This window comes from Capsicum annuum, unplaced genomic scaffold (assembly GCF_002878395.1).
Source record: "Capsicum annuum cultivar UCD-10X-F1 unplaced genomic scaffold, UCD10Xv1.1 ctg2798, whole genome shotgun sequence".
Classification (NCBI taxonomy): domain Eukaryota; kingdom Viridiplantae; phylum Streptophyta; class Magnoliopsida; order Solanales; family Solanaceae; genus Capsicum; species Capsicum annuum.
In genome coordinates this window covers 218846-234312 of record NW_025834382.1, presented here as the reverse complement: position 1 = coordinate 234312, position 15467 = coordinate 218846, and positions in this window count along the sequence as shown.

Below are 15467 nucleotides of genomic sequence, written 5' to 3'. Positions count from 1 at the left end.
AGTTTCCATAAGGTTCATCACTTAAAAACAAATACTGAGAACTGATAAATAAATTCTAAAAACTGAACATCTGTCTAAAAAAATCTTTTCTGATAGTCTCTAATTGTCTAAATATGGAGTCAATGGGACAAGTCCCTAACTAACTCCAGCTACTGAATATACTAAATACAAAAATACTAAAATGATAACTCTGTCCATGGACTATGAGGACTCACCACTATATCTACTGCTGAAATTCTAGGATGCTAAGTACAGTCAGGAGCCCATACATCTGAACCTATGATATAAGACATCATAGCACAAAAGAAAAGCACGCGTCAGTACTTTGAATGTACTGGTATGCTAAGTGAGGTAGGATGACATGCATGGGTTTAAATGCATGAATAATAAGTCACTGGATAAAATGAATATAACTGAATGACTGATAACTAGGTGACAGTTTCTGATAGTCCTGAGTCTGTGGAACTGAACTGAGTTCTGTACTGAGCTGTGTGACTGTACCTGAAACTCCTAATTCTAAAATTGAACTAAGGTTTTATACTGAGTCTGCAACTAAAATTATGACTGTAACTATGGGAGTGTTCATCTAACTGACGTACCTCGATTATGAACTGAGTAGGCGTCAAACCTGTAACCCTAGTTAGAAGGGTGTTATCACCTTGACAAGGGATACTAACAATGGTTGTGAGTTAACCCTCTCTAGCAGGAATACATTTCATTAACCTTCACTGGCAGAAAAACTCGTACGAGATGTATCAACCATAGACTGGCAGGAGGATATCTCAACCTATGCTTGCTACGCAGTTCTGTAACGAAGTGAATTTTACTAAGGGTTAAACCCTTTTTTGAAAGGAATGCCCCCCATCCTTAAGTTCGCTTGGTGCAGATTTCTACTCATAACTAAGTAGACACTGAAGTAATTTCTAGATTATTTTAGGCTTGACTGAACTATTAGTGATCGTGTGTCTAACTAAACTGAACTGAACTGCGTTCACTGAGTTCTGTTAACTAACTAAACTAGACTAGGTACTACTATTTGTGACACTACTGAGACTATTCTGTAACTACTATAACTACTGTAACTGTGGGTAAAAAAGGAGATTCTCGGGTATTAGATACCCCGAGGACTCGATTGCATAAAATATTGCACAATCTTGAAAACATGATAATTAGACACTTTGTCATAATTTATTCTGTGTGGCAATTTATCAAGCACTTACATGGTATAAACTTATATACATGCTAACATGATATGATTTCACTACTCAAATCGCATGAACATTTTATCAAACACTTGGGGGCATAGTTTATGCACATAATACTAGTCAAAATGCAAGCATCATGATTACAATTACAAACTCACAAATTCAAGGATTTCCAACATGAAACTACATAATACTACACACATGCTATTTAATTCACATGAATTTTCTAATTTATCATAGGTTAGAGCACAAATAAAAATCATAATCATGAAAACAATTTAACTCAACATGGAATTCATGGATCATCTTGAAATTTCACAAGGGTTTCTTGAACTCCAGGGGTGCAAGGAAACCCTAGGATGAACACCCAACATTCCTTGGTAATCAATTCTCTGAAGGTTGTTATGAATTTCTTGGGAATTGAATCTTGAATTTGAGGGTTTAGGATTTGTTCTTGATAGGATTTATAAAGAGTGAATGGATTTTTCCTTTAGGAGTGATAAATGTCATGTTTTTTGGGCTAAATAGATGTGAAAAAATGAGCCAAATACCCCTCTAGACGCGGACTTTTAATTATTGAAAGTGTGCCTAGCGATGTGTAGATCGATGTGCCGCATTGATGGGGTCAACACGATGATCGACGAGACGTATCGAGATTGCATTCGCCTACTGGAGTTTGCACTGGGAGCTGGGAAAAAATGTCTATCGATACGATAGGCGACGCGACGTGTTGACATTGCATCCATCCACTATTTTGGACTCCCAAACATTTTCAAACAAGGTCCGAAATATCCCAAACTCACCCGAAGTCACCTACTGACATACCTGATCATGATTCAATCCCGGGATCAACATTTCAAGGTCGTAAGATTTATAAAATAAGATTTCCACATTAAGAGGGCTAAAATAGTTCTAAGTGTAAACACATAGCTGAAATTTCTAAGTCTGGGACCTCTTTTCATGCTCTAAAGGACTGAGTTAAGCTTAGAATTTTATGGGGTCTTACAATATCTTCCACTTGGGAACATTCATCCTTGAATGAGACTGACTAAGATGACAATGCTATTAGAATAAGTTTACTTACTAGACATGCACAACTAAAGAATGATTTCATGACTGAAACTACTAATATACTGAGTTTTCATTCTAAATATACATAACTAAAGCAGGAATGAATTTTGAAGTCATGACACATAGATGAGCTATTTCATGAAGGTATCCATGATATGAGAATGCTATGCAACTTAACCGATACAGAGTTATAAAGATAATATGAGTATGGAACTGATTAAATTCAAGGGAAACTATTACCATAAGCTGAATCTGAGTTTGTAGAGAAGAGGTGAGGATACTTGGTTCACATGTCTGCTTTTGCTTTCCAAGTAGCTCCAACAACGGACTAATTCTGCCAAAGAACCTTGACCAAAGGAACTTCTTTGTTACATAATCTGCGAACCTGATGATTGAAGATTTCGATTGCGATCTCTTCATAAGAAAACACATACTGCAGGCTCTTATGATTTGTGAACACATCAACATGCATCCCATACAAATACTGCCTCCAAATCTTTAAGGTAAACACTATAAATGCTAAATCAAGATCATGAGTAGGATAGTTCTTTTCATGGGGCTTAAGCTGTATAGAAGAGTAGACTATGTCCTTACCTCTTTGTTTCAAAACACACCCCAAACCAACTCTAAAAGCATCATAATACACAGCAAACTCGCCTGAACTATCTGGTAGAGTCAAAACTGGGGCTTTAGTGAGTCGAGTCTTTAACTCTTGAAAACTATTCTCACAAGAATCTGACAACTGGAATTTGAATTTCTTCTAAGTCAATCTAGGCATGTGGGATGCAATAAACGAAAATCCCTTGACAAACCATCGGTAATAGCCGACCAAACCCAAGAAACTCCTAATATCTGATAGAGAGATAGGTTTGGGCCAGTTTCTCACTGCTTTGGTCTTTTAAGGATCAAATCTAAAGCCATCACCAGAAATAATATGGCCAAGGAAAGCTACTGACCTTAGCCAAAAATTGCACTTACTGAATTTGGCGAACAACTGATGGGCTTTAAGAGTTTGTAAGACTATTCTGAGATGGTCTGCATGATCACTTTCACTGTGGGAGTAGATAAGAATGTTATCAATAAAGACTATGATGAACATGCCCAGATAGTACTTGAACACGCAGTTCATAAAGTCCATGAAAGCTATTGGGGCATTGGTAAGACCAAATGACATGACTAAGAATTTGAAATAACCATACTGAGTTCTCAAAGTTGTTTTCAGAATTTCACATTCTCTAACTCTGAGCTGATGATAGCCTGATCTGAGGTCTATCTTAGAATAGTAGCTGGCACCCTGAAGTTTTTCAAACAAATCATCAATTTTAGGAAGTAGATACTTATTCTTGATTTTAACTTTATTTAGCTAACAGTAGTCTATACATATTCCAGGAGAACCATTTTTCTTACACACAAATAGAACTGGTGCACCCCAAGGGGTTATGTTAGGTCTGATGAACTCCCTTATTTAGGAGATCCTTCAATTGTTATTGTAGCTTTTTGAGTTCTGAGGGAGACATTCTGTATGGAGAAATAGAGAAGGGTTGTCTATCTAGAAGAAAGTCGATTTGAAAGTCAATTTCCCTTTTGGGAGGGACCATGGGAAGATCTTTGGGAAACACATCTGGAAATTCACATGCTACTAATACTAACTTAAGATTAGGGGTCTATGAACTAAATTATTGAACTCGAATGAGATGATAGACACACCCTTTAGATATCATTTTCCTCGCTCTAAGGTAGGAAACAAGCTGACCCCTAAGTGCTGAAGTACTACCCCTCCATTCAAGGACATGTTTATTTGAAAACTAAAAATAGTCAATTCTATTTCTGCACTTAACTAAAGAATAACATGAATAAAGATAATCCATGCCAAGAATGATGTCAAAATCTGTCATATCTAACTCTACTATGTTCGCTAATGTAACTTTTTGAGACACCACAATTGGACAGTTCTTGTATACCCGCTAGGCTATGATAGATTTACCCACTGGGGTAGAGACTGAAAAGGGCTCTACTAGGATTTTAGTATTGACTCCAAAGTCAACATCTATATAAGGAGTTACAAAGAACAAAGAAGCTACTGGATCTAGAAAATCATAAACATTTAAATGATAAACTTATAACTTACCACTGAAAACATCAGGAGAACTTTCCTGATCTTATTAGGACTAAAGTGCATAGAGTTCATTTAGGAGTTGCCCACTGGTGGCACTGAAGCGACACCTTACTGATTTAAGAGATCGAACTGAGCTGGGGGATAATTATACTGACTCTGTGAACCTACCTGAGGACACTCTCTGACCCTATGGCCTGGCTTTCCATATCCAAAATATACATCACTGCCAGCTTATTAGACACCCTGATAGTTTCTGCTATATTTCTTGCAAAGAGGATTTGTTCGGGCACTGCTAATACTATCTTAGGAATTAGGGCCTGTTTCCCTATCTTTGTTACCATCTCTAAATTTCGACACTGAGGCACTGGCTAAGGATGGAGCTGGAACTAAAGATTTCAGGAGAAATTAAGAATGATTACCACCCTCATACTAAGGTTGGGTGAAGTTGATGATACCTATTCTAGCTCTGTTATTCTCTCTCTCCTTATCATTATTTTTATCCTCCTCTATCTATTGAGCATGGACCATGAGCCGGAATATGTCCATCTCCTTAATTAGCATTTCAGTTCTACACTCTTTGACCATACTATTAGATACCCCAGACACAAACTTACTCATCTTAGATCTGCTATCTTCTACCATATGAGAAACGTATCAGACCAGTTGAGTAAACTTGAGAGAATACTCTTTTACTATTATGGTGCCCGAATTTAAATTAATAAACTCCAAAACCTTTATTTCATTCAACTCCAGTAGGAACAACCTATCTAGAAAAGTAGTGGCAAACTCCTCCCATTCATGGGCCCTGCATCTGTGGCCCTCTCTGCCCTCCACTTCTTGAACTATGAGTGAGCCACATCATACATCTGACATGTGGCCAACTCAGCACTCTTACTAGCTATCACTCCTATAATATTTATGACTTTTTACACCTGATCAAGGAATTTCTATGGGTCCTCATCTGACTTAGACGCAGTAAATAATGGGGGATTCATTCAGGTGAAGTCCTAAATTCTAGCTGCCATAGTATTGGCCACTGGGTTGGCCTAGACAGTAGCTGGACATTCATTTTGGGCTTCCACAGAATAAGCTAGAGCGGTGAAAGCTGCTTTGAATTTTGTGTGGGATACATGCTCGCCCAAGGGATCAGCCAGAATGGGCTGAGGGGCTAGCTAGTTTCCTATTCTTCTTTTGTAGTTATTTTTAGGAGGTATATTATATAAATGGAAAGGAAACTTGAATTAGATAGAGATTTTAACTTGAGCTCATACTCACCCGCATGATATGAATATTGAAAGAAGGGAAACTTTTACTAAAATACCTCTAGCCTCTTATTCATAAGTATGGCGTGCTACACATCTATGCACAAGACTCTACTTGATGAGGATTTTAGACTTTCTAGGACTCTTTTGAACAATAGGCTCTGATACTTAGTTTGTAACACCTCGAGTCTGTACCTCGGACGTTACACGATGCTCATAATCCTGAAGAACCACAAGATAAACCATGACAGGTACCTGCTATGAGTAATATTTAATATACCTAAATAAATGTGGAAATCAGGTTAGTATTTCCATAAGGTTCATCACTGAAAAAGAAATATTGAATACTATTAAATAAATACTGAAAACTGAATATCTATCTGAAATAATCTAGTCTTGTAACCTCTAACTGTCTGAATATAGAGTTGATAGGACTAGTCCTCAACTAACTCGGACTACTTAATCTACTAAATATGGAAATATTGAAATGCTAACTCTCTCCTAGGACTATGAGGACTCACCATAATATCTGCTATTGAAAATTTAGGCTACTAAGTATGGTCAGGAACCCATGTATCTGAACCTATAATATAAGACATTATAGAACAAAATAAATGTAATACCCCACAAAATTCTCTTCCAGTTTGAGCCTTAGAGCGTATTTGGTAAAGCAAAAATCTGAGTTAAAATATTTCAAGAATATCTTCCCAAGTATGAAATACTTTAAATTATGTGGAATTTCCCTAATTTCTACTTTTTTCCATGTAGATCATTGAATAAGCTTTCCATCGATACTAAATTCACCCAAATCAGATACTCAGGTGAAGAGTTAGACCCATTTTAGTGAGATAGTATGTGACCTGGCATTCTGGTGCATCGCGAAGCTCGCCAAAATGGCAGTTGTCAAATTCCAATGGACCTCCATAATTCCTCCATGTCGCGGTGAAGTTCTAGTGCACAATAAGTTACCAAAAAGATCCCCACCGCATTGTGCCACTAAGCAATTTCCCAATTGTCCAAATCCAGTGAAGGACCACGATCTCGGTGCATCGCTCCAGGGCCAAAAATTGGGATTTTTTGTTTTAAAACATCCAAGGGCTTTTTGGTCTTTTTACCTTATCCCCACCCTTTATATATACCTGGTTAAGGGCTTTCATCCCTTATTTTCTCTTTCTCTACCCAAAAACTAGGGTTTCCAAATTCCAAAATCCTCTTTCCTTCTTCCACAAATTAAGAGAGATCAAGAGAGAATCAAGAGAAACCAAGAAGTCTTTCGAAGGCTTTTAAGAAAAGAGTTTTCAAAAGGTATGTAGATGTTGATTATTGGGTCCGTTTCATCCAAGAATCTCAAGTACCATTTTCTAAATCTTAAAGAATTTATGTTTATGAATTTTGATGATTCTTGTGAGTTTAAATTGATGTTTTGCTATGGTTGAGTTGTGATTCATATATTTTTACAAGATTATCGAGCCTTGGACCTAGTAGGTGGTATTTATGTTGTAAATATATTGTGTTCGTATTGTTGATGTTGAATGATTTTCAAGATGGAATATTTACATAGTTTGTATAAATCTATGAGATTATGTGAGTTGGAAACATGTAAAATTGGTTGATTAGGGTGAGTATGTCGATGAATACAACTATGCCTAAGTTGTGAATGTCAGGTGTCCAATGAAATATCTAAGAGACTAGAAATCATGTATTGTAGTTAAATAGTGGGACTAGATGAAAGGATGGATGGCATATTATTATATACACTCCCTTTTATGAATAATACTTTGAGAACTATGTTTATCGTGAAATGACCAAGTGAACAAATTACTCCACGATAGTAAGAAATCCTAAAGTAGGTGTAAAACCGTACATGTCTTGTGGTTGTTGAAAGACCGTAGTGAGTAAGTTGAGACAAGATAGTGGTAAATTTCCCCAAGTAAGTACTCTTTGATATATGACAAGCTTCCCATATATGCCAAGTGGTTGGTAAGTAAGTTATGACATGATAGTGTGAAATTTCCCCAAATTATGTAATATTTGAATATGCAGCAAGATTGATATAGGTATGAAGTACTTGATATAAGTCCTTGTTGAATGAGGTATAATCTAATAGCATGTCTACCCTAGGCTAGTACATGATGGTGAACCGATGTTGATGATCCTTGAATGTTTGAAGTGACCTTTTGGTGATTCTGATGATACATGAATTGTTGTAATGATGAATGAATGCTTGAAATAATGAATGAATGATTATGTTTTACTTTTATGTTATCGAGTCCTGGGGATATTTATACCCGACAATAGAGTTGTTGTCTAGAGCCCGTGTCAGTTTCACGATAATTCCAATCGAGCCCTGATTCTCAGAACTCAGTGTACTACAAAAACTCTATATCCTAAGACAGTTACAGAACTTAAGAAATCTTAGAAATCTCTGTTATCTCAGTAATCTCTGTATCGCTAGTAATCTAGCCTTAGTGTTGTACTTAACTAAGATCTCGTAGTATTCCAGTGTTCAGTTTTGGCCTCGGTAAGGACCGAGTAATCTATTCAAATTTTGTATCATCAGTCGGATACCGTGATTCATTAGCATTCCGTCAGATATTGAACTACGTGAATTCAGCTTAACTCAGTCGAATCATTTGAGAAATATGATCAGTGTCAGATTCAGCCCAATTTATGTTCAGCTAGAATTTTAGTTCAGAGTCCTTTAGTTGGGAGTATAAACTAGCACCGAGGGAGGGAAGAGATGGTGATTCCTCCCGCCAGAAAGAGAGACACTAAAGTCGTTAGTAGTAATCCCTGAACTCTAAAACTGCATAGCTAGCACAGGATACAGGAGTCCCCGTGAGTAGAGCCTGTCACCGTCAGAGAGGTTGACTATTATATTGCCTTAGGTTGACTTCCTGCGAGGGTTATCCCGTCAAAGAGGCTTGACCAAAAAGTGAGTCTTTACTCGTGGCACAGTATTGACACCCTTCCAGCTAGGGTTATAGGTTGGACCCCACCTGTGGTAGGTTGGGGCATGTCGATTAAGTAACTACTTCCCATAGTTTCAATTTCAGTATCAATCTTCAGAAATTAGGACTATCAGATACAGTCATCTATCATTATGAGGGACTCAGATAGTTCAATTAATTCAGGGACCATCCCGACAGATAGTCTTGGTCACATATATACAGTTGTTTGATATCATATGTAGAGATAATCCGCCACATAGAATTTATTCACAGTCTCAAATTCTATTGGGCATCCTTGTTGTAAGATTTTAATATAATCATATTTCATATCATTGATAATAGTTTCTAAATATCATTCGTTAGAAAGGTTGATCTCTAATCCTATCAGTCAAAAGCAGTAAGCTCAGAATTCAGTCGTTGATATAAGTGCATCCAGATTCTCAGTTATCAGTATCAAATGAGTTAGTGATTCAGTATCTCAGTGTCAGTAGTGAGTTCAGTCTATAGTAAAATGGTATCCGAGTTTCAGTACCTAGTTGTGATGATTGTGTTTATGGTCTGTGCATTCATGTATGTGTTCTCGTGCCACATATTCATGATTATTTAGTTTATATACTGTGCACACATGAGCCTTTATATTTAGCCTTACCTCGTCTACATACTCAATACATTCTTGTACTGATGCATTTACACTATGGTGTTTTATTTGGCACCATAGGTTCAGAGGTACAGGATCCAGAGTATCCTTAGCAGTTCAACCCAATCAGCAGCAGTAGCAATGAGTCCTCTTCTTTCGAGGATGAAATCTCAGTTGATTATTATTGCATCAGATTCTGTTTATATTTATTTCAATTGACAGAGTTAGTTAGGGACCTATTCCATCAACTCCATAGTTCAGATAATTAAAGGCTCTCTAAATGGATATATTGGAATTTAGTTTTCTGTTTAGAGTAAGTATAGATGCGTTGAACCTTCTAGCTAGTTTCTGCATTTATTTCAAATTTTATGTAGTGTAAGGTACAGATATTAGAAAAAGGTTAGCTTGTGGTCCTTCGGGGTCATAAGCTCCATGTGACGTCCTAGGATGGGATATCGGGTCGTTATAATAAAGGTGTGCATCAGTACTTTAAATGTACTGGTATGCTAAGTAAGGGAGGCCGATACTCATAGTTTCATATGCAGGAACAATAACTAATAGAATAATATGAATATAACTAAATGACTGATAACTGGGTGACTATTTTTGATAGTCATAATTCTATGGAACTAAACTGAGAACTGTGCTGAGCTGGGTGACTGTATCTGATAGTCCTGATTCTGAAACTGAACTAAGATTTTATACTGAGTCTGAAACTGAAATTGTAACTGTAATTGTGAGAGTGTTAATCTAACCGACAGATCCCAATTATGAAATGAGTTGGGGTCCAATCTGTGACCCCAGTTGGAAGGGTTTAGCACCTTGATAAGGGATACTAACAATGGCTGTGAGTTAAACCTCTCTGGCAGGAAGACATTTCGTCAACCCTCACTGGCAGGAAAACTTGTATGAGATTTATCAACCCTAGACTGTCAAGAAAATATCTGAACCTATGATGGATACACAGTTCTGTAATGTAAGGATTGCTACTAAGGGTCAAACCTTTTTCTAATAGGAATGCCCCCCATCCGTAGGTTCGCTCAGTGTAGATTCCTACTCTTAATTGAATAGACACTGAACTAATTTCTAGAATATTCGAGGCTTGACTGAACTATTACTGGTCATGCTATCTAACTAAACTGAACTGAACTGAGTTCATTGAGTTTTGTTAACTGACTGAACTAGAATGAGTACTATTGTTCGTAACACTACTGAGACTATTCTGTAACTATTATAACTCTAGGTAAATAGCGAGATTGTCAGGTATTAGATACTCCCAGGACTCAATTGCTTAAATTGTTAAACATAGCACAATCTTGAAAACATAATAACTAGACACTTTGTTACAATTCATTCTTTAACGCATTTTATCAAGCACTTGCATGGTATAAACTTATATACATGCTAACATGATATGATTTCATTACTCAAACTGCATGAACATTTTACCAAACACTTGGGGGGCATAGTTTATTCACATAATACTAGTTAACATGCAAGCATCATGATCACAATTCCAAACTCACTAATTCAACGGTTTCCAACCTGAAATTCCATAATACTACACACATGCTATTTATTTCACATTTATTTTGTAATTTATCATAGGTTAGAACACAAATAAAAATCATAATCATGAATACAATTTAACTCAATATGGAATTCATGGAAACCATCTTATTGAAATTTCACAAGAGTTTCTTGAACTCCAAGGGTGTAAGAAAACCCTTGGATGAATACCCAACATACCTTGGTAATCAATTCTCTGAAGGTTGTGGTGAATTTCTTGGGAATTGAATCTTGAATTTGAAGGTATAGGGTTTGTTCTTGAGAGAATTTGTGAATAGTAAATGGATTTTACCTTTAGGACTGATAAATGTTAGGTTTTTAGAGCTAAATAGATGTGGAAAAATGACCTAAATACCCCTTTGCATGCGGACTTTTAATTACTAAAAATGTGCCCAGTGATGCGTAAACTGATGCACAAACTGATGCTCCACGTTAATGGGATCGATACAACGGTTGAGACTGCGTCGGCTCACTGGAATTTGTATTGGGAGCTGGGTAAAAATATCTATTGATACAATAGGCGACGCGATGCATCGGCATTGCATCAATCCACTATTTTGGATTCCCAAACAATTTTCAAATGAGGTCTGAAAAATTTAAAACTCACCTGAAGAGACCTACTGACACACCTGATCATGGTTCAATCCAAGGATCGATATTTCAAGGTCATAAGGGTCATAAAATAAGATTGCCACATTATGAGGGCGAAAATAGTTCTTATTGTAAACACTTAGTTGAAACTTCTAAGTCTGGGACCTCTTTTACCACTCTAAAGGACAGAGTTAAGCTTAGAATTTTATGGGGTCTTACAGTCAGTTGATGGAAATTTGAGAAAATTTAGTAGGTAAAGATTCCTAGGTGTTTGAAATACTAGATTGAGTATAATTGTTATTCTTCATGCTAAAATATGGATAATTCATTTTCTATAAGATGTAAAAAATCCTAAGATGATGAACTAAGAATATTTATAATTTAAATCAATAATTACAGGTTTCTAATGGTTGGAAAAGATGAGCTTCTTGAAATGAGTGTGTAAACTTGTTGTTTATAGATCATAAATAGATTGAAAGAGATGTAAAAGGAAAGTTTATGAACTTAAATTAATTTGAACTAGAAATGAAGGTAGTTTATGGTTTATTTTTAGCAATAAGACTTATTTGACTCAATGCTTATATGTAAATAGAATGTTTGTAAGTGATTTTGGGCACTACTTTTTATTGTTGATTACATTGAATTTTCACTAACATTATGACAGATATGGTGTTGTTATGGATATGAATCAATTTTATTAATGATGAAATTGAGAATATGATGATTATAATGTTGACAATGACACTAGTGATGATGATGAGATAGTGATGATGATATTGAAATAAAAAGAGGGTCATAGATACATTTTGCATACATATATTTATCATAAACATTTGATTGTACTTTTATACCTACATTTGTGCTGAATCATAGTATGAATTGATTAAGTGTGAAAGGTGTGATTGTGTATGGGTATTCCTAATGTTATGATTTATCATTTCTGTGATATATAATCTTTGATTATAAGTTCTGTCTTGATCGCTATTACGCATATCTGATTTGCCTATTTTTATATTTTTGAGTTGGGTTAGCCTATGATGAACTCCACAAATATCTACCTTTATAGTGCAAACTTATTTTATTGGATCAATATTATAGAGCTCCCTACATCCTTTCAGAACATTGATGGCCTTCACTTATCTCTTTAAGGTACTCCATACTCGAGTGGATACTTTTGCAAGTTCCCACCTACTCAATGCTCGACCTTGAAGGTGCTTAATGATATTTTTGGCTTATTCAACATCGTGCATTTTGTAACACTTAACAAACCTATCAAGTTTACATTCTCAGTTACGATAAATCATGGGATCCTGCTCTCCTTAGAAAATAGGAAGGTAGGAAGATCATGACTCCCACTACACCCTTCATATCCAACTTGCTTCCCATTTCTAAATGTTTGAGCATTAGAAAAATAAGGATAAGAGGTTTTAGGGAGATTATAATTTTCACTGTTTCCTTTATAGGTTGAATAAGGTGTATTGTAGTAGGTTGTATAACTTTCATCCTCTCCATGCTTGGAGTAGTAAGTGGACGGCTTTTCACATGCCCTATCAACTTCATAAGAACCATCAATAGGCTCTCCATCCTCCCTATTCACCATTGGAGTTATATTCATCATTTTCTCTTTAATAATAATAACTCTAATCCTCACATGGTTCTTGATCATGGATATATTTATAACCTTCAAAAGTTTTGTCTCCATAATAGCCATAGTCCTCGTTAATACAATCATAGTCTCCTATATTATAGTCACATGTATCCGAGGCTATTAAGGACATACCTCCTTATAAATCCAAGTACCTGTAAAACAAAAAATAAGGTTAGTAGCAAAGATCCTTACCAACACTCAAAAGAAGATCAACTTTATATACCTCACAATATGAGCGACTAATATTGAATGCTTGTTATACTCTGGTGATAGATAAAGTGTTAATTACTAATATCAGTCGAATAGATTCTTGACCGTTAAAAGTATAGATGATGTAAAATCTAATAAAGACATGAAATAATAAATAACAATGAAAACAAAGCGAAAAGCATAGAAAGAAAAAGACAAAGAAAGCAAACAGACTTTAAAACTAATTAATCAACTAATGGATCAATTACTAGTTGTTAATTAGTGTTTAAGAATCAAGAAAAGTATTTAAGTTACAAGAAATGAAACTAGAATGATTGAACCTAAGCAAAAGTAATTTTGGAAGACTTGACATGAGTTTGAGGAAAATTGGGCTCATATGGCGACCTGCTCACACCTGTGTAGCATGGGTGAAAGCAGTTGTGGCCTTTAGCGATCTTGTAGACCACCTGCATGATAATATGCGGCACAGGTACCTCTAACCCGCCTAGATAGAGCTCAAAAATTGGCATTTCTGACATGTTCATCATAGTTTTCATTGATGACATTTTTGTTTACTCCCACAATGAAAATGATCATTCATACCACCTCAAAATAGTATTTTAGACTCTTAAAGCCTCATCAATTATTTGAAAAATTCTATAAGTTTGAATTTGGGCTAAGATCAGTAGATTTTTTTGGTCATATTAGTTACGGTGATGGTATTTGAGTAGATCCTCAAAAAGCCAAAGTAGTAAGAAACTAGCCTAAACCAATCTCTTCGTCAGATATCAGGATTTTCTTAGGTTTGGCCGGCTATTTCCAATGGTTTATTGAAGGGTTTTTATCTATTTCATCCCCCACGTCCATATTCACTCAAAAAAAAGTCAAGTTCTAGTGGTCAGATTCTCATGAGAAGAATTTTCAGGATTTTATGAGTTAACTCACCACAACCTTAGTTTTAACACTACCAGATGGTTCATATGGGTTTGATGTGTACTGTGATGCTTCCAGAGATGGTTTGGGGTGTGTTTTGAAGCAGAAGGGTAAGGTTATAACCTATTCCTCTAGATAGCTTAAGCACCATGAAAAAAATTACCCTACCCATAATCTTGAACTAGCAGTTGTTATGCTCGCCTTAAGTATTTGAAGGAATTATTTGTATGGGGAGCATGTTTATCTAGTCACAGACCACAAAAGCTTACAGTATCTATTCTCGCAGAAAGATTTAAACTTGCACCAAAGAAGGTGGTAGAGTTGTTGAAAGAATACAACATGAGTTTTTTGTATCATTCAGGCAAGGCCATGGGTAGCATTGCTCACGTTGAAAATGATAAGAAGAAGCTAGTGTAAGAGTTAATCAACTTGCCAAACTAGGTGTCCGTTTTGTTTTTTCAGCCTAGGGTAGTGTATGGGTGTAGAATAGTTTAGAATCATCCTTGGTTGCCACAATTAAAGAAAGGCAAGATAGAGACCCCGGTCTAGTTAAATAGAAAGAGTTAGCCAGATATTAGAAATAAGAGGTTATCTTCTAAGGGGGAGATGGTGTGTTGGGTTGCAAGGGTAGATTGTGTGTGCTGGGTGTAGATGATTTGAGATGGCGGAATCTTGTTGAAGCGCACGACGCATGTTATTCTATTCATCTAGGGGCCACTAAGATATATTGTGACTTGTAGTAAATATATTAGAAGAGTGGTATGAAAAGGGATACTGTAGAGTTTGTAGCATAGTGCTCTAATTTTCAGTAGGTTAAGGTTGAGCACCAAAGTCCTAGTGGTTCTATGAAAGAGTTAAGAATCCCTACTTGGAAGTGGGAAGAGGTGAACATGAACTTCATGATGGATTGTCCTCGTACTCCTTATCAGCTTGATTTAATTTGGGTCATTATAGATAGGATGACCAAATTATCCCATTTCTTACTAGTTCATACTTTTTATTCAGCCAAGGACTATGCTAAGATCTAAATTAGTAAGTTGGTTAGGTTGCATGGAGTTCTGTTGTCCTTCATTTTAGATAGAGTTACTCAGTTTACCTCTTACTTCTAGAAAGCCTTCCAGAGGGGTCTTGGTATCCAAGTTCACCTCAGTACAACCTTTGGTTCACAAATAGATGGTCAGACAGAGAGGATTATTCAAACCCTAGAGGACATGATAATATCGTGCATCCTGGATTATAAGGGTAGCAGGGATGATCACTTACCTTTGATTGAGTTCACGTATAATAATAGCTAT